Source organism: Schistocerca piceifrons, chromosome 3, assembly GCF_021461385.2.
Source record: "Schistocerca piceifrons isolate TAMUIC-IGC-003096 chromosome 3, iqSchPice1.1, whole genome shotgun sequence".
Taxonomy (NCBI): Eukaryota; Metazoa; Arthropoda; class Insecta; order Orthoptera; family Acrididae; genus Schistocerca; species Schistocerca piceifrons.
In genome coordinates this window covers 791,128,893-791,148,135 of record NC_060140.1, presented here as the reverse complement: position 1 = coordinate 791,148,135, position 19,243 = coordinate 791,128,893, and the positions used below count along the sequence as shown (strand labels likewise).

Sequence of the window (19,243 nt, the reverse complement as noted above, 5' to 3'; positions counted from 1 at the left end):
GGACGTTTCAATATCTTCCCATTCCTGAAACACATACTGCGTCATTTCATAGCGCTGGGTGGAGGTTAACTTGAAAATATACAGGGCTACATTTTCACTGCAGGCTGCGTACACTGTATCCTAAGGAGCCACATCACGAAGGTACCCAAACCGCAAAAATTTAAAGCTTAAAAAAATGAATCTCAAGGAGTCGATTATATCAAAGAAGGAATTTGGAATCTTGCCTCCTCTTGGATAAATTTCAGCCGACCCCCACGTTAGTGTTACACACCTTTTACTATCGGCTGTTTCCCATTTGAGTAACTATCACTTCGCAAGATTTTGCATTTCTTGGTGTAGCGCTATTATTTGCTAAGTATGAAACACCACGTAAAAACTAGAACCTACGGAACGACACTGCAAATAGAGAGTGATTTTTGACTCTCTAACATAACTGCGAAATTAAGTAAACACTTCTTCACTTGGAACAAAATCTTGAAATACAATAAAACATACACAAGACATCCATATTGTTTCACGTATCGACACTTTTTCGTTTCGCATGTTTCTTTAAAATACTTTCCACTTCTTAGAACAAGGGTTTTCCTCTAAATTAATTATAAACACTATACATTCATAAATGCTATGTGTCGACGTTTAATCAACAGTTGTTGATCATAACTGCTCGAAGCATTTGGTTGTAACTCGCACTGTCCGTTGAGAGCTGGAACAACTGTTTGCAGTGCGATGTGTGATGCGGCGTTGCATAATTAACGTGGCCGTTATCTGGCAGCCAACGCATTGTGCACACAACAAGTGAGTTTCCAATTAGGCAGCTTTAGATTGACATACATAGGGACAGCTAAAAGGTCTTCAAGTGAAGAGAAAGAGAAGTTACCGTGCCGTAACAAGCACAGAAAATTTACCGCACCCCTTATCTACCTACCAAATTATCAATTACTTTGTGAATGGAATTTTTGCTGTTGCATATTTCAATACCAGCCATTTTCTTCGTCATCTGGATAACGGAATGATGTCTGAAACTGGAGCAATGAAATTGATCATTTCTATAGCAATTATTTATACATTATCAAGAGTCTTTTGACTGAGGGAATAGGTTCGTATGACGACAGAAGCATCACAAAGAAAATGTAAGTATTGAGAAAAATAACAGTATCTTCAAGTAACTGAACTTGTACCTACACATGTAACAGCATCATGGTCTATTTCATTAATAAAAAGTAACAACGCTACAATTGACATCCGGTAAATATTGCTGTACATTTTACCATGACAGCTGACAATCGGAATTTCATTCTTTTGGGTCAACTGAGGTACCATATACTGAAGTCTCGAGGCCTCGAAGTGCAGTGAAAGTATGTAGAAATGTTTTGTGTTATTCATTTTTATTGCTTCATTTTTCTTTACACTACTGTGTTGAATTGGACACAAGATAATGTAATTTAGTGTTGCAAATAGTTTGCCACTGATGTATGTTCAGTTTACACGATCTATCAGTAAACCTTTAACGCAAAGCGCAATGAGTTGAGAAACACGGAAATGGTAAAGGATACCCTCAAAACTCTCACTAAAATTTCGATGGTTTCACAAGCCAGTGTGCGATGTCTAGGCTCCTTCCCACACTTCCTTACGCAAACACAGCGCCACGTCACGAAAACACAACTGTTAAAATATGAACACACACAGGACACATTTTTAGTGTGATTGGTCCACTTGACACTCTTCCGTAAGAGTTACTGCCGCCTGTGATGGCAAAAGCATGCACGCACACAATTACAATAAATGACATAGCGAATTGTGAACTGGCGATTTCTCCACTACACCGAAACACACGTAAGCTGTAGACAAATTGTTTTTATAACTTAGTCTTTACTGCTTATACAAGTAAAGTAACTGAGATTTTATCTTCTTTTGTTTAAAAAAGTAAAATTTCATTAAAATCATCTCAATTTTCAAGTTGTACGAAATCGAAAAAGAAATCAGAGTCCCATGTCAGCTATCACCACTGACATTAGAAGTAAAAATCGTCATTGTTATTACTCCTGATGATGGTGGACACAGTTCAAAAAGTACATCGTTGAGAGTATGATTGGAACTTGAAAGACAGACGCGGCCATGCACGCACGTCCTTTCTGTAACGTGAGAGAGAGACGAAGCTTGGTCGGCGCGTGTTTTGACAGCCAGTAGGGCGGGTCGGCCGAGCTGGGGTGGAACTCAAGACAGTCGCGCGAGTCTCGCGCTGTCAGCAATAGAAGGCGGCGCACTTTGATTGGTGGACACTCTGACGAGGAGAACACGGCAAGTGCCATGACCCGATATCCAGAAACTTCGTTCAGGTGGAAGAGGAGTCAAAATAAGCTAACACTTTTCTCGGCTTATGCGTAGATAATCGACTGTTTCTGAGAATACGATGGTCATAGTTTTCGACGCACTTAAGATGACTCTAATTGGAAGGCAGTCTCAGCAGAAATAGTGGCAAGTGGCTAGCGTTGCGATCTCTCACTTTTGCGCCTCGTGTTCGAAACACAAATATTGTTTTTATTTTATTTGTTTATTTTTTCATTTGTCTATTCATCTTCTTTGAAGATTACTACACGAATGTTTCTCATCAAGTTACGGAAAACAAGAATATCACATTAGTTGTCAAATTACAACTGTGTTTCACAATACGTGTCATACATTTATCATATAATACACTGAAAGAAAAAATCGCAACACCAAAAAATAATTAATGTAGAATAATGAAATTTCGGGAATACATTTGTCTACGTAACATGTAAGTGACTTACTTTGCCAGATCACAAGTTAATGTAAGCACGATATAAGCCACTGCAAAAAAATGTGAAATGCTGGTACATAAATAAAAGGAGGGATCTCCAGAATTTTGATTACAAGCATAAAAATGTGCATGCTTTGTGTTGCGCAGGTGACGGATGTCAATTTGTGGGATGGTATTCTATGCTGTTGCACTTGGTCGGTCATTGCAAGGACGGTTAATGCCGTTTGTGTGTGACACTGGAGTTGCTGTTCGACGATATCCCGTATGTGCCCGACTGGTGACAGATCTCGTGGCCAAGCATCCCAAGACAACATGCTGATACCCTGTAGAGCATGTTGGATTACAACAGTGGTGCCGGCCGGAGTGGCCGAGCGGTTCTAGGCGCTACAGTCTGGAACCGCGTCACCGCTACGGTCGTAGGTTCGAATCCTGTCTCGGGCATGGATGTGTGTGATGTCCTTAGGTTAGTTAGGGTTAGGTAGTTCTAAGTTCTAGGGGACTGATGACCTCAGCAGTTAAGTCCCATAGTGCTCAGAGCCAGCCAAAACAGTGGTATGTGGACGAGCGTTATGCTGTTGGGAAACACCCCCTGGAATGCTGTTCATGAAGGGGAACACAACAGGTCGAATCACCAGACCGATTTATAAATCTGCAGTCAGGGTGCGTGAGATAACCACCAGAGTGCTCCCATTGTCATACAAAACCGCATTCAAGACCATAATTCCAAGTGTAGGTCCAGTGTGTCTAGCACGCTTACAGTTTGGCTGCTGCCCTCAACTGGTCTCCTTCTAACCAACACACGGTCATCATTGACTCCGAGGTAGAAGCGGATTTCATCAGGAAACACCCTGCCCTCCAAAGAGCCCTCGCTTAACACCACTGAAGCCCTGAATTCGTAAATGGCGGTGGTCCGGGGTCAATGGAATGCAGGGTACAGAGCGTCTGCATGGAGCTGTCCATGAAGTAGCCGATTTGTAACAGTTCTTTGTGCCACTGTGGTGCCATCTGTTGCTCAAGCTGCTGCTGCAGATGCAGTACGATGCGCCACAGTCTTAAAGCGAACACGATGGTCTTCCTCCCGGCAGTACCACGTGGCCGTCCGGAGCCCGGTCTTCTTGCGGCTGTATATCCTCCTGACCACCGACGCCAGAAATCATATACAGTGGCAACATTTCTGCCAAGTCTGTGCAATACGCAGAAGGAACAGCCAGCTTCTCGTAGCCATATTAAACGACCTTGTTCAAACTCTGTGAGGTGCTGATAATGGCTTTTTTGTCGCCTTACCGGCATTCTTGACTAACATCAACTTACCATATCCTGTCTCAAACGTATCCGAAGCTCATAACCGTGTACTTAAAGCAAACCGGTTTTGAATCCTCATAGTGGCTCTATTAGCGCCACTCTTATGCGTCTGGCGCGAAATTTGAGTAGATATCATCTTTTAAATGTAGAAACACGCCTACCAACTTTTGTTTACGTCACACAACTCCTTCTTGGTGTTGATACTTTTTTCTGTCGGCGTATTTGTGGTTGTGGTTTTTCAGGGGTTACAGACTTCTTAAGTTCTCATTTTCTTATATTTCATTCTTGTGTCATTTATAAATATATTATGTTCCAACTGTTATTCTTCATGATGATATGGTGCATTCCTTTGGAGGATACCGATCGTAGAAACATTCGAAACATAATAATTCCGAACACCACAAACATCGCTCGAAGACAGGTTTGCCACAGTGACATTTCTCCCTATGAATCTCACTCGGGAAAGAAGATTTCACGCGTTGACAATGATTTCACGTCAAACGACGCATAACAGATTATTTTACCGGAAACTGGTTTCACTATAAACGACTTATAACAGGTTACTTTACCGAAAAATGGAACTTGCAATTGATTACGAATCAAGATGCTCTATATGAACTTGACCGGAAACAATTTCAAATCGTTTTTCATTCGTTTTTACCTTTCTTACGAATTCATTTACCAGAAGTACAAATAGCAGACGAATAAGGACAAAATTATTTCAGTATACACTGAAAGACATTCGTGTAGTAATCTTCTACGATCAGGAGTAGATAAATGAAAACAAAAATAAAAGTACTAATCGGGTTACGAACACGGGGCGCAAAAGCCTGAAGCCGAAAAGCTGTCATTGTGCCACATCTTCGGCTCAACTGTTCACTCGCTAAAAAGCACATGAAGTGCCTCGAAATCTACTATCGTCGTTTTCTCAGAAACGGTCGAGTATCTATAGATAAGCCGCGATGTGTGTTCCTTTATTTTGAACCCTCTTCCACTGAACAATGTTTCTGGAAAATCGAGGTGTGGCATATGCATGTTCTCGTCGAGAGTATGAGAATTACGTCGGTAGAACGGCTAGCAGGTAAACGCGTGCTATGTAAGCGTCGTCTGAAAAACTTGGGCGCTGGGACATTGGCGAGGAAAGTGGAAAGAATAAGCGCCGTGTCTGAGTTGAGTGGGCAGAATAAATATTGAATAATACTAAATCCAATAAAAATTGAAACGGACTAGCTACAGAGAATCCTGTAACATGGTTACAAAGACAAAAATAAGATGCGTACGTGGATGCAAACGCGCCCAAGATCCGAAAAGTAGGTTTTAAACTATTTCATGTTAAGTGAGTTCTGTCAAAAATGAATTTCATATCTCGACAGAGCATTTAGCGACTATCACAAACGAATTGTCTGTGGTCTCACTGAGCACTATCAGACGAGCATACTAGATTTTTTTGTAAACATTACGTATTTCAAATAACAGGCCAGAATGTGCATTCAGCATGTAAATACCTATATTTTTCCCTAAATAATAAATAAAACATTGAAAGTAGTGACAGTATTACTAAGTAGACACGGATAGGATCGTATGAACGTCCTTAGTTTTTATTTTTTAGGTTTATTAGTGACGAAACAGGGTAGAGTAATGTCTACCTTGACAAAATCATTATTTATGAACAAATCCTATGACAGCAATTGGACGCTGCCGAGGTTTACATACAAACTGATGCATGATACACTTATGTAACAGTAAGTTTGTAGTTTTTAAGTACGTCGGGGAAGTCAGAAGTGTGTGCGCTTGACTCACGTCAAAGTGATGGCTTGTATGAAGGGAACATTTTGCGTAAGGCATCCGTTTGTTAGTTGACACTTGGTTCGGAGCAGATGGAGCAGTCGGGATTGAGGTCTGGCCATTAGGTCGTGTTCCGAGTATGTCGAAATTGTTCGAAGTGTTGAGTCGCAGACTTGTATTACTCCTGTGCGTCGCTAGTGAAACCCTGAAATACTTGCAATTGTGAGTAGAATATTTCACGTTATACGAACTAGGTAGAACTCTAAAACTTTTCTGTAGATAATTAAAACTGATCTGTACTCGAAATTTAGTTAGTTTTCAGTTGTGGAACTTTAACTGTAAACTTGCAGTAAATTAACTTCGATTTATTTTGCGACCTTATTTCCGGAAGTTTACGCGACACATGACGTGAGATACTGCTCTTGTTTCGTTTAAGCCCTTGCTGAAATGTTCGTTAATTCAATCATAAACAATTATTGACCTGTGGTAAGTGTTAAACTTGGTTTTGTTAATTCTTAGGCACACAGTGGGCAGTGAACATTAGTAATTCACCTCCAGTAACTATCTGCATTTTTTCAACCTTTTGACTAGTGCTTTTTCGGGGTTAATGCGCCAATTATCTCCGTTGGACCCTAGATTTTACCGTAGCCGACACTTAGAAATCCAACCATTCATTCGGAATCCCTGTAAACAGTGACTATCCTGAATTACAATTTATTATTCATGCAGGTGCGCGTGGGGGCTCACGAGCTAAAAGTTACAGAACGGTTATTTTGTATGACCAACAAGTCGGAAAGCATTTTTTTCTTCAACAGAAACATTTTTTACATAGTCACTTATGTTGGTCTCGTCCGCGATTAACAAGATAGCAGCATTTTAACAAAAACTATTCTTTCCCTTCTGTTGCACGGTTCAAGAATGTTCGAGAATTTTATTCGAATTGGCACTGAGAAATGAGAGGACTTGGTTCAGGTGCGTCGTAGCGTAAAGCTCTGACGATAAAAGATAAACATTTATTTAACTTGTTGTCCAATGAAACCATAGCATTTCTGCTTAGCGTAAAGGCCCCGCAAACTTCTAGCTGTTACACGATTACTTATCCGCATGGACGATTGCCAGTAAAAATTTTTTTACGAAAAACTGTCTTTGAAACCGCACGTTAGCGACGCTGGCAAGTTCGGTCAAGCCTATCGACTGAAAATTTACTAAGAATGGTACTTTTCGCGGCGTTCTCCACATATACTAAGTCACAGTTTTCCAGGTCTCTTTTTCGTGCACTGCTGAGTTGCCCTTTTTGCTACGCATTTTCCTAGTCCTAGTTCTTCTAGTAATAGTTGGAGTTTCTCATTATTCTTTCTTTATTGATCATTTCATATATAAAACTTTTTGTAGGTGACTGTCAACGGTTGTTAAGCATTTTGGAAAAAAAATTATATTTCTGCCATTAGCAGTATAATTCCATATTTATTCTCAACCGGTTTCGATTATAACAACCATATGCACAGGAGAAAACTGTGTGCACAAAAGAGAGGAATATAAAATGTGTAAGGGTGATATTTTTCCACCGTGTACAAACTATAGGGACTGATAGAAGATGGGATACGAAACAAAAAAGATCTAAGGAGCTTATGGTCGGAAATACATGGTTTCCATGCTAGAGACTATTTATTCAATCATACTTTGTGACAGACACTGCGGTCTAATACGCGCTATACCGTGCAACCACAGTTACAGCATGCATTGTTTTCTTCTAGAGGGTCGTACTGTTCCTCATACGTCAGGCCCTAGCGCCCTCTCCTGCCATAGTAATCGGTACTGTGTGTCCGATTCGCTTCTCTTGCTGACTCATCTTGTAGTGGATGTGATACAGCGTTGTACACAATGGTTCAGGATTCGAATTCAGAGCTTGCCGACATGGAATTTACTTAGGAAAGGCAAATGGAAACGGGCGGTGGGCGGCAAGGCTATATCAGGAGACCATCCCCACCGACAACGGCCCCAGGATTCAATGTTTGCAACAATGTATCGCCGTTTGTCTGTGACAGTGTCGTTTCGGCAAGCAGGGAATTATGAAAGATGTACCCGATATCTTCTAACACCAGACTCGAGGGAAAATGTGATTAAGGGCCAACGGAGTGGCCACGTGGTTAGAGGCGCCATGTCACGGATTGCGCGGACCCTCCCATATAGCATAAGTTAGTTTCAGTCGTGTGTAAGTCTAGGTGTGGGGCGGCGGGTGGAAAATAAAGTTATTCATTTTGTTTGTTTGTTGCCATTCTCTACACAGGCTCTCTAACTACAGTGTTGGCAACCAGAAAGTGATTAGCAAAAACGTGATGCCTGCAATTAGAGTTCACTGTGCCCACTCTGATGGAGAATTAGAGTTATTGATTATTGAAGTTCACCGCGCGGGATTAGCCGAGAGGTCTCGGGCGCTGCAGTCATGGACTCCCGGCAGAGGTTAGAGTCCTCCCTCGGGCATGGGTATGTGTGTTTTCCTTAGGATAATTTAGGTTAAGTAGTGTGTAAGCTTAGGGACTGATGACCTTAGCAGTTAAGTCCCATAAGATTTCACACACATTTTTGAACATTTTTTTGATTATTGAAGTTCATTACTGTGAGGATTTAGGATGATGTCTGGGATTCATAAAAAAGGCAGTTTATTATAACAATTTTCACTATATTCTGGAAACGATAAAGCGTAAAATTCCAGACAATGATTACCCATATCAGCCATTGTACTATCAGAATTGTTCAGAGTCTATTGCGCGGATCCTATTATCCCTAGATAACGAAACTGTTCAATAATCGTTACCGATGTAAATATTCAAAGCGAATTCTCACCAAAATTTGATGTTAATATTCATCAAACGCCACGCTAGTAATGGTAGAAAGTCTGTCCTGCGGCGACACGTGACAATAAGACATACGCAAACTGAGAATAAATCACTGAAGTCGTTCCATTATTAACTCTTTACCCCAATACAAACTCATTGTTACGTGCATACCGAGTTACATAATACGGCATCCAAGGCTGTTCCTTGCAAATGCACAAATGCGACACGGCTTCCGATACGGATTGCGCGCTAATACGAATCTAGAAGAGAACTGGGGCCTTACTCTAGCTCGCACGCTCTTATTTATATAATCATTGTGTGGACCGTCGAAGGCGCAGCCGACAACGTTTGCCTTACTGACTAGCTGCTGGGGCAAGCAGAACACAACTTCAAGTTACTAAATAATTAATTGCTTCATTCGCTGAAGGCCAATGAAGCTCTCGATTTAACTGTACAATCAGCACACAGGTAAGTATCTGTAATAAAATCGTAATGTGGCTAGGTTAAATACTTTTGGCGAGAGAATTATTTCAGTTGTACTGCACGAAATAGATGAGCTCTGAACTTGCCCTTTGGAGAGACGCTACAGCCATAGTTTTATATTTACCTTTTTGAAACTCCTCACAAAATTTTTTTTTATTATAGCGTATCTCCATTCTACCTAAATCTAAACATCCTAGCTTTATCTAATCACTTACACAATCTATCTTGCTTCCGAACTTTTAGGACACAAAAACAGAAAATCATGAATTTCAACCAAAACTTTCCTTTGTGAGATCCAGCATGCTGTTTCCATTAAATGACAATGAAAAAGGAATCCGAATATAAATTTTGAAGTTTCTAGCTCCTTCCTGTTGCCCCGATGATTTTTACGTAAAATGTCCAAATTTCGGAAACTGTTGAAGTTACTAAACTGAAACTTAACACATTATCATTTTAGCATCATTCCTGACATACTATCAACTTTTCAGATTTTTTACTATATTTTTAAGGTATTACATAACATTTGTAATGTCATAGCTACTTACAGCGGACTAGGCTGGCACACAATGGAAAGCATATGAATTTCATATGGCGTGAGTAGGCTGCTTCCCTACATAGGGACCGATGACCTCAGCAGTCTGTTCCCTTAGGAATTCACATACACATTTTGTGTTTAACACTGAGATAGGCGACTGCCAATTCAGTAGCGGGCAGTTGGCCTGCCATTACAGTACAATCCAGACAACTGTGTAGAACATTCTCCATGACAACTGTTTCCACTTATAGCGTGTGCATGTGCAGGTCATACCAGCTATAGACTTTCCACATCGGGAGCAATTATGTCACTGGTTTCTTCACTAGGCAACCACGAATCCGGGATTTGTGTCATCCATCCTATTCACAGATGAGGCCACCTTTACGCAGAGTGGTATCTTAAACTTTCATAACAATCATCTATACATGCAGAGCCTCCATGGTATGGTGACAGCAAATCATCAACATTGGTGCAACTGGAATATGCGGGCCGGGATAATTGGCAACCGTATTTTCTTACTTCCACATCGTCCCACAAGGTGGAACTATCGGCGTTTCTTGCGGGTGACCTTCTGGAAGAAGGGCCATTGATGATTCAAAGGGTTATGTGGCTGCTATATTATGGTGTTTCAGCCGACTTCGCCGTTAACGTTCGGACGCATCTCACTCGTGTCTTGTCTGGTCGATGGATCGGACGAGAGGGGTCCAGTTGCAATGCCTGCTCGTTCACTGGATCTCAACCCGTGCGATTTCTGGTTATGGGGCCATCTCAAAAGTATTGTGTGTGCAGAGCCCATTCCAGATGTGGAAACACTGGAGCAGCGTATTCATGCTGCCTTTGATATTGTTTGGATGCAGCCCTGGCCGATGTGAACGTATGAGACAGAACATGCTACGTCGCGTACATGCATGCGATGACGCACATGGAAACCATTTTCAACACATACTGAAACTGTGGCGGCATGGTACAGCGCGTATTAGTCCACAGTCTCCGTAACAATGTATGACTGAACAAATTGATGGTCTCTACCACGGAAACGATACATTTACAGACGTAAGTTCATTAGACCTTGTTTGTTCCGTATCCTCTCATCGATCAATGCCTATAGTTTATACATGGTGGAAAAACTCACTCTGTATAGACAACGTAGAGAATGGGGGAAATTAAAAAACGTTTTTAAAACAGTATCAGTTGCACTGTATTCATCAATGGATCAATACATTTTCGTAAAGTACGACACAACCAAACATAGAACATACGTAGCTGTCATAAGAGACTGTCTGAATGTAATCCACATAAACATGCTGCACATCAGCAAAATTGCAGTAATGTATACTTGGTGAGAAGTTCACAATTAATAACTGACACGCTGTAATCATCAGAGGTACAATTATTACGTGCTCGTCAAAGAGATCATTTGAAACAAATACAAAGTGTGAATACCTAAAACGTTACAAATGCTCTTTGGTCTAATCAAAGATTAGAGTAACAAAAATATAGCAATGACATGGCGTTCATTCTCTCAAAAAAGGGATTAGATTCGTAACCTGGTATAACGTGGTGTGTAGACTTTAGTATTATGGGAATCAAATAGGAGGTATTTATCTGAACGAAACACTGGGAAAATTGTCAGTCTAGAGGATCGTAATGAAACTGGGGTTTCGAAACACTGAATAATGTGATAAATTTGAGACGTGATTACTTGTGTATATAGACTGAAAAAAGTACTAACGCCTCTTTTCAGCGTTTTTCAAGCTCTTATTGCTGAAAATACGAACATTGCCACAATAGCGTTGACCAGTGAGTGTACCGTTTTCAAAGGATTGGAGGTCAGTATTCCCACGCAACGTTATGCATCACCACATCATAATATCTGGACCACTTCACGTTCGGCAGTGTTCCTAAGTCCATTATGTAACCTCTTATGGCGAGAGGGCGAACCTTTTGTTTGCGTTATGGTATAATCCGAACACCAAAGTATGGATGCACATTTATTCCTGCAGTTATGATAAATAATCAGCACAGTTGGATTTCATTTGAAATTATGACGAAGTATTTCAGGAAGTAAGAAGAAAGCTGCAGAAAGCCGGAACATTAATCAGCGAATCCTGACAAGACGCTCCAAATGGACAAATGACGTAAATATGTCATTAGTGAGAAGTGCTCTAGTTTATTGTTCCACTGATTGAAACCCCATTCTGCTCACCAAAGTAGAGAAACACTTTTTTCTGCTATTCTGATTGATAGTAGAAACTCAGAAACAGGTAAGTGGCTATCAGTTCTCATTGCTCCTGTTAAGGATTGACTTGTATGATTATCATTGTAAGTATGTTCTTTTCAGAAACAGACGTAGTGCGATGTAAACGAAGATCACGAAATATAGACGCACTTCAATGCAACATAAATGGACTAGAAAAGAGACAGTGAGAATTTGAGCTATTTCTAGTAGACACTGGTCGTGATAAGTCACCAAGAAGTCACTAACTGAAATGAATGAGAAGAAGACCGAACCAAGATCGTCACTGAGAATGAAAAATTACGATATTATGTTTGTCCCATGACGTTCTTCTTTTATAGTGTGATTGTTGTAGGCTACTCTTCAATTATTTATTAAAAGATAACTTCAAAACACCATAAAGTGTACTTGAAGTGTTTAGTTGCCATACCAGAATTCGAGTGTATAATTCATCTTCAGTGGCATATAATGTATCTCTATAGCAATTACATGTGTGTCATTCCATACGACAGGATATAAAATCTGTCCTGTCACATTGTACACCGGTTGTCGTGCATGATATTGCTGTCAGATGTTAGGCAGTGACAATTCTCAACCACATCTGACATAACTGTCATATAGTGTTAACATGGAATATCACATGAGTGTCAGTGAATACTACTGTCGTCGCCTGCAGCCGTTAGCGCTTCGCGGCTTAAAGCTGGCAGAAGTGCTAAGGGCTATCAGGAAACTTCTTATGCCGTCTAGCCTGTGGTGTACTCACGACCTTTATCATCGCGCGCGACCATAAACACCTCGGCGTAGGACACAGAGCGAAGTGGCCCGTCGTAACCGGTACCGGACACCCCGGGACCAGGAAATTGGTGGAAGTTACTTTTGAGAAAAGGGTAAAATTAATAAAGAAAGTAAATGTGCGGTCGTTACGTTAACAATTAATTGGCGTTAATTATATATTTGAGATTTGGGGAAAATTACGGTCGCCAGTCCTATGGACAACTATTATAATAACTGAAAATGAAATATTAATGCACATATAATTAGCACTAAAATCGTGGCAACTGAAGGTTGACACGTGTTGTGTGAAAACTGAATGTTTGTAAGAAGTAATAAATTTCGCTACACTCTGACTTAATTTAGCAAAAGAATTAATAAAACCGGAAAATTGAAAGTTAATTTTGTGACTGAAATTAATAATGAACTTTGTTTCTTAACCACTACGAAATTTAATAAAATAAGGTTAGTCTTAGGCTACCTCAACAATCATTTGAAAAGCTATTTGAATCTATGCAATTTAGAAATAAGAGATTTAACTTTCAACTTGAATTAAATGATTCTGAACAATTAACAATAGTAAAATTTAGTACATACCAAGCTGAGCTGCAGTCACAGGTAAGCTAAAATATGGTATCAAAACTCGCACTCTTAATTTGTGCTTGTGTAATCTAAATATTGTAGCCAGCTATGAATACTTTAACTGAACTTTGAAATTAAAGCAGTGAAGTGGAATGATATTACTTTTATGCTGGCGTTTGAATTTCAATGACACTCGGGTTCATTCCGGAAAAGGAAGGGACCCTGCTTGGTAATGTAATTGGGACAATGAACAACAAAGGTTTATGCTAAGTTGCTGTATTTTAATGATGCTAATGGAATAGTTTGAAAAACTGAGGTCTGCCATACAGTTCTAAAACTTTACGTGCTTCCAGTCTTCCTTGTTGGTTGATTGAAGGTTTGAAGTCGTCGATCGAGGAGGTGGCGACAGTCACTCACAGTCGGCCGTCGCTGTTGCAGAAGCTGGATGATGGCACGCCTTCTTCTCGACACGGTCACCAGGCGAACTGGCTCTTGATGTGCGCCAGCTAATGATTCCCGTCCGCGACGCCGTGACAGAAACTATCATCGCAAGTCGTGCGCAATTACATGCTGCCAAACCCCGAAAGCGCGGCAGCTCGCGGGAGCGTCACCCAACACGCCTGCTCCACCGCCCTACTCCAGCCACACTCTGCTCTGCCCGCGCTCCACGCGGCCGAGTTCACACTACCAAAGATCCTAAACACTTTGGTTCTCCACACGACCTATCGATGTAATTGTTCGATAGCATAGTTTTCCCTAGGCCAGACCCAACGTAAAAATACAGATAGTATTTACAAAACAAACCAATTATACATCGACATAAATGCATATATATATTAAAGAAACAGAAATGTCATATTTTCAGGTAACAAAATAAGGAAAAAAATTTATAGTACAATAGATGGAAATAGGAAGTATATGCATTTCCGGCGCTACAAGTTTATGAGAGATAATATTTGAAGAATTTAGTAATTCCAATTCCAAAGAAATCAGTTTCTGACAGGTGCGAAATTTAAGGAACTATCTATTTAATGTGTGTGCGAGACATGAGTGATTTCATAGCCTTAAAAGTAGTGAGCTGACTAATTACAGACAGCCTGGAGAATCGAACATAAACTTTTTCGTGATTTCCAAGAAAAGATCTGCCAGTCTGCGACTTTCTTGCTTGCCTGCTCCGCCACATAGTAGTGGAAAAACTGAGAGTCATCTTGGATTTTCTACCACTTTCTTCTATGATTCCTTGACATACTCTGTCAAGCTGCTACTTTTCTTTATACTCTTTTTACCACAAACATGTTTTTCTTGATATGCCATTTTTATTACTCCTTCTTGGGTTTACAGATGTCTTTGATTATCCGGCACCATAGCGTTACATAGAAGCATATTTCACTAGAGGAAAGATCGATACCATCTACAGGAAAATCAAAGAGGCGTTTGGAGAAAACAGAAGCAGTTGTATGAATATCAAGGGCCCTTATGGAAGACCAGTCCTGAACAAATAAGATGGAAGGTGAAAGAAGTGTGTGGAGGGTCTATACAAGAGAGATGAACTTGAGGATAATATTATAGAAAGAGAAGTGGAAGTAGATAGTGATGAGATGGGAGATATGGTACAGAGAGAATAATTTGACAGAGTTGTAAAATATTAAGTCCAAACAAGTGTAGATGATATTTCGTTAGAATTAATGAGAGGCTTGGGAGAGCCAGCCATGACAAAATTCTTACATCTGTTGTGCAAGAAGTATGAAACGTGCGAAATAAATCAGACTTCAAGAAAAGTGTAATAATTTATCAATTTAAGGTGTAAAGTCCGAAAATGTGTTCGTGATCATATTTTGGCATTTTCTTTTACAGCTCCGTCTTAATCACAAACTTTTGTAATGTAGTAATTCTAGTTCCAAAGAAAATGGTTGCTCACAGATGTGAATATTACCCAACTATCAATTTAATAATTCACGTTTGCAAAATACTAACACGAATTCTTTATAGAAGCCGACAGCGGAGAGGATCGGTTTGGATTCCGTAGAAATATAGGAAACACGTTAGGCAGGACTGACGCTACAACATATCTTGGAAGATAGAAGAAAAGACAAACCTACGTTCATAACATTTGTAGACATAGAGGAAGCTTTTGACAATGCTGATTGGAATACTCCCTTTGAAACTCTGAAGGTAGCAGAGGTTATATACAGGTTGCGAAAATCTATTTACAACTTGTACAGAAAACAGACAGCACTCGATGGGAAGCAGTGGTTGAGATGGGAGTGAGACGGGTTGCAGCCTACCACCGATCTGTACTCTGATCATGCAGTAAACTAAAGAAAAGAAAAATTTGGAGTAGGAATAAAAGGTCAGGGAGAAGTGACAGAAACCGTGAGGTTTGCCGATGGCATTGTAATTCTGTCAGAGACAGGAAAGGACTTGGAAGAGCAGTTGAAGGGAATGAACAGTGTCTTGAAAAAGAGGATATAACATGAACATCAACAAAAGCAAAACAAGGATGATGGAATGTAGTCGAATTAAATGAGGTGACGCTGAACAACCAGATTAGGAAACGAGACGTTTAAAGTAGCAGATGAGTTTTGTTATTTTGGGTATCAAAATAACTGATGATGGTCGAAGTAGATAGGATATAAAATGTAGGCTGGCAATAGCCAGAAAAGCGGTTCTGAAGAAGAGAAATTTGTTAACATCGAGTATAGACTTGAGCGTCAGAAAGTCTTTCCTGGAAGCATTTGTATGGAGTGCAGCCATGTATGGAAGTGAAACATGGACGATAAACGGTTTAGATAAAAAGAGAACAGAAGCCTCCGAAATCTACATTTACATCTACATCCATACTCCGCAAGCCACCTGACGGTGTGTGGCGGAGGGTACCTTGAGTACGTCTATCGGTTCTCCCTCCTATTCCAGTCCTGTATTGTTCGTGGAAAGAAAGATTGTCGGTATGCCTCTGTGTGGGCTCTAATCTCTCTGATTTTATCCTCATGGTCTCTTCGCGAGATATACGTAGGAGGGAGCAATATACTGCTTGATTTCTCGGCGAAGGTAAGTCCTCGAAACTTCAACAAAAGCCCGTACCGAGCTACTGAGCGTCTCTCCTGCAGAGTCTTCCACTGGAGTTTGTCTATCATCTCCGTAACGCTTTCGCGATTACTAAATGATCCTGTAACGAAGCGCGCTGCTCTCCGTTGGATCTTCTCTATCTCTTCTATCAACCCTATCTGGTACGGATCCCACACCGGTGAGCAGTATTCAAGCAGTGGGCGAACAAGTGTACTGTAATCTACTTCCTTTGTTTTCGGATTGTATTTCCTTACGATTCTTCCAATGAATCTCAGTCTGGCATCTGCATTACCGACGATCAGCTTTATAGGATCATTCCATTTTAAATCACTCCTAATACGTACTCCCAGATAATTTATGGAATTAACTGCTTCCAGTTGCTGACCTGATATTTTGTAGCTAAATGATAAGGGATCTTTCTTTCTATGTATTCGCAGCACATTACAGTCGTCAACATTGAGATTCAATTGCCATTCCCTGCAGATCCTCCTGCATTTCAGTACAATTTTCCATTGTTACAACCTCTCGATATACCACAGCATCATCCGCCAAAAGCCTAAATGAACTTCCTATGTTATCCAAAAGGTCATTTATGTATATTGTGAATACCAACGGTCCCACGACGCTCCCCTGCGGCACACCTGAAATCACTCTTACTTCGGAAGACTTCTCTCCATTGAGAATGACGTGCTGCTTTCTGTTATCTAGGAACTCTTCAATCCAATCACACAATTGGTCTGACAGTCCATATGCTCTTACTTTGTTCATTAAATGACTGTGGGGAACTGTATCAAACGCCTTGCGGAGGTCAAGAAACACGGCATCTACCTGGGAACCCGTGTCTATGACCCTCTGCGCCTCGTGGACGAATAGCGCGAGCTGGGTTTCACACGAACGTCTTTTTCGAAACCCATGCTGATTCCAACAGAGTAGATTTCTAGTCTCCAGATAAGTCATTGTACTCGAACATAATACGTGTTCCAAAATTCTACAACTGATCGACCTTAGAGATATAGGTCTATAGTTCTGCACATCTGTTTGACGTCCCTTCTTGAAAACGGGGATGACCTGTGCCCTTTTCCAATGCTTTGGAACGCTACGCTCTTCTAAAGACCTACGGTACGCCGCTGCAAGAAGAGGGGCAAGTCCCTTCGCGTACTCTGTGTAAAATCGAACTGGTATCCCATCAGGTCCAGCGGCCTTTCCTCTTTTGAGCGATTTTAATTGTTTCTTTATCCCTCTGTCGTCTATTTCGATATCTACCATTCTGTCATCCGTCCGACCATCTAGAGAAGAAACTACTGTGCGGTCTTCCTCTGTGAAACAGCTTTGGAAAAAGACATTTAGTATTTCGTCCTTTAGTCTGTCATCTTCTGTTTCAGTACCATTTTACTGACAGAGTGTCTGGACATTTTGCTTTGATCCACCTACCAATCTGACAAAAGACCAAAATTTCTTAGGATTTTCTGCCAACTCAGTACGTAGAATTCATTGATCGCTTCTCGCATAGCCCTCCTCACACTACATTTCACTTCGCGTAATTTTTGTTTGTCTGCAAGGCTTCGGCTATATTTATGTTTGCTGTGAAGTTCCCTTTGCTTCCACAGCAGTTTTCTAACTCGGTTTTAGTACCACGGTGGCTCTTTATATATAGTGCTATGGTAGAATGTTGAAGATTAGATGGGTAGATTACATAACAGCGAACAGAATTGGAGAGATAAGAAATTTGCGGCACAACTTGACTAAAAGAAGTGGACGGTTGATAGGACACATTGTGAGACATCAAAGGCTCACCAGTTTAGTACTGGAGTGAAGTGCGGGCGATAAAAATCGTGGAGGGAGACCAAGAGATGAATACAGTAAGCAGATTCGGAAGGATGTACGTTGCAGCAGTTACTCTGAGATGAAGAGGCTTGCACATGGAGAGCTGCATCAAACCAGTCTTCGAACTGAAAAACAGAAAAACAACAACAACAATATTTGCTTTGCTGTAGAGGTATTACATACTCTGATGAATGTCCCTTGTAACAATGATCGAGAAACTGGCACATTCTCAGAATGACGTGGTCTACAAGCCAGAAGAATTTTGTGGAAAAACATCGCTGTCTGACAAAGAAGGTGAAGAAACCAGAAGACATGGTCGAAAGTCAGTGTAACTTAATACCTGTACACTCCATCGGTGGGTATGTAAATGATTAAAGTTGTAGTTCTTTATGAAAAGTGTAACGGCCACCATAGTGTATTACTGTAGTTCGTGCTTAGTGATGTTACCATGTCTGGTAAGTTATATATATGGAGCGTGAACAACGTCAGATATTGAGAGAAGGAGACGGAAGTGCTGTGTACTCATCCGAGACGGTGTTATCAGCATCTGACAGAGTCTGACACACTGTGTGTGTGTTACCAGATTCGTTGGGGCATTCAGATGTGACACTGGTCCAATGGACTGCATGGGGACATGAGGGCAAGTATACTCGTCGCCAATGTTCCGGTCGACCGCGTCTGAACACTACGATGGAGGATCACCGTATTGTTCACCAAGCCCATTGTAACCCTTTCAAATCTGTATCTGCCATCCGATAACATGTAATGGGCTTCCTGCAACGTTCTGTGTCATTTAGCACCATTGGTTGGTGATTAACAGCAACCGTGCTAGGGAATTGTCCCATGCTTAGGCTGCCATGACGTCACAACACAAACAACTGAATCTGGAATGGTGCCATGGCCGGTAAGTATGGACCGCTGATGAACAGCGCCTCACTGTCTTCAGTTCGGGTCACTGAGGTTATATACCATCCCGGATGACCACTGTCGGTGAGTATGGCAGCGACCTTGTAAGACACCCTATTCTTCCAGTGTTTTGGAGA

The 19,243-nt window shown here is 40.9% G+C and overlaps 1 long non-coding RNA gene across 1 annotated transcript in view; it reads right to left on the bottom strand.

The window, feature by feature from the left end:
- LOC124790118 overlaps positions 1-19,243 on the bottom strand; it is a 969,286-nt gene that overhangs the window by 608,361 nt on the left and 341,682 nt on the right. The gene's annotated exons all lie outside the window — the stretch shown is intronic.